The following is a 2,237-nucleotide window of genomic DNA, read 5'->3' as shown; positions in this document are numbered from 1 at the left end:
AGAGAGTTTGCTTTTTTTGGCTATGTGGTGTCCGGTGATAGGATTAAAGTAGATCCAAAGAAAATAGAGGCAGTAAAAAATTGGCCTAGACCATTATCTCCTTTGGATATTAGAAGCTTCTTGGGCTTAGCCGGATACTACAGAAGGTTTGTTGAAGGGTTCTCATCTATTGCTTCTCCTTTAACTAAGTTGAAACAAAAGAAGGAAAAATTCCAATAGTCGGAAGAATGTGAGAAAAGTTTCCAACTATTGAAAGATCGTCTTACGTCAGCTCCTATTTTGACATTGCCTAAAGGTTCAGATGGGTTTGTTATTTATTGTGATGCTTCACATGTTGTTTTGGGTTGTGTTTTGATGCAACAAAGTAAGTTTATAGCCTATGCCTCTAGGAAACTTCAAGTACATGAAAGAAACTATCCAACCCATGATCTTGAACTTACGACGGTTGTGTTGCATTGAAAATTTGGCATCATTATCTTTATGGGGTGCATGTTGATGTGTTTACCGACCACAAAATCTTGCAATATGTGTTTAGTAAAAATGATTTAAACCTTAGTCAAAGGAGGTGGCTTGAACTCTTAAAAGATTACGACATGAATGTATTCTACCATTTAGGTAAGGCAAATATTGTAACTGATGCTCTTAGTCGTCTTTCTAAGGGTAGTGTCGCACATGTTGAGGAAGGTAACAGGGAATTGGTCAAAGAGGTCCATAGATTGTCACATTTAAGTATGTTTGGTTGATTCCAATGATGCAGGCGTTCTTATACATAATGTTTTGGAATTGTCTCTTGCGGCAGAAGTCAAGGCCAAGCAAAATAATGATCCAACTTTGGTCGAATTGAAGAAGTCGGATGCCTAAAATTCCATTGAGACTTTCTCCCTAGGAGAAGATGGGGTACTATGTTACCAAGGTTGGTTGTGTGTTCCAAATGTTGATGGAATAAGAGATTTGATATTCAATAAGGCCCATAGTTCTCAGTATTTAATTTAATCCGGGATCCACCAAGATGTATTGTGACTTGAGGGAAATGTATTGGTGGAATGGCATGAAGAAGGACATAGCGGAGTTCGTGGCTAAGTGTCCTAATTGCCAACAAGTGAAAGTTGAACATCAAAGGCCGGGAGTTCTATCTCAAGAAATCAAAATGTGAATATAGACTTTGTCACGGGTTTTACTCATACTAGAAGACAACATGATTATATTTTGGTCATTATGGAACGAGTAACCAAATCATCATATTTTCTACCAGTCAAAACTTCTTATGGTGCCGAAGACTATGCTAAGTTGTACATTCATGAACTTGTGAAACTTTATGGTGTTCCTTTATCGATTATATCGGATAGAGGTACCCAATTTAGTTCACATTTTTGGAAGTCATTTTAAAAAGGTCTTGGCACTAAAGTCAAGCTAACTACCATTTTTTATCCTCAAACCGATGGGCAATCCGAGAGAACAATTCAAATCTTGGAGGAGATGTTAAGGGATGTGTGATTTACCTTAGAGGAAGTTGGGATGACCATTTGCTATTGATTGAGTTCCCTAGTTATCACTCTAGCATCCAAATGGATCTTTTTAAAGCCTTGTATGGGAGAAGATGTAGGTCTCCGGTGGGGTGGTTTGAAGTTGCTGAGATGGTGTTGATTGGTCTATATTTGGTAATTGATGCAATGGAAAAAGTAAGGCTCATAAGAGAAAGATTGAAAATGACTCAAAGTCGTCAAAAGTCCTATTCGGACACTAGGAGGCGAGAGCTTAAATTTGATGTGGATGATATGGTGTATTGGAAGATTTCACCTATAAAAGGGGTAATGCGGTTTTATAAGAAAGGGAAGTGGAGCCCTAGATATATAGGACCTTATAGGATATTGAAGAGCATTGGTAAGGTAGCATATGAGTTAGACTTACCACTTGAGTTGGCTTTGGTTCATCCGGTATTTCATGTGTTGATATTGAGGAAGTTTGTGGGTGATCCAAATTCTATTGTGCCAATAAAGAACCTGAGTATTGAAGAGAATTTAACTTATGAGGAAGTCTCAATTGAGATTTTAGACCGCCAAGTGAAGAGGCTGAGAAATAAAGATGTTGCATCTGTCAAAATATTGTGGAGGAATCAACAAGTAGAGATTGCTACGTGGGAAGCGGGTTCAAAGTGTCCTCATTTCCATGTCGGGTTTCTAAATCCTTTTTCCATGTCTTTCTTATAATAGTTGAATCTCATTCGAGGACGAATGTTC

This window comes from Solanum dulcamara, chromosome 2 (assembly GCF_947179165.1).
Source record: "Solanum dulcamara chromosome 2, daSolDulc1.2, whole genome shotgun sequence".
Taxonomy (NCBI): domain Eukaryota; kingdom Viridiplantae; phylum Streptophyta; class Magnoliopsida; order Solanales; family Solanaceae; genus Solanum; species Solanum dulcamara.
This window is presented reverse-complemented; position numbering follows the sequence as displayed.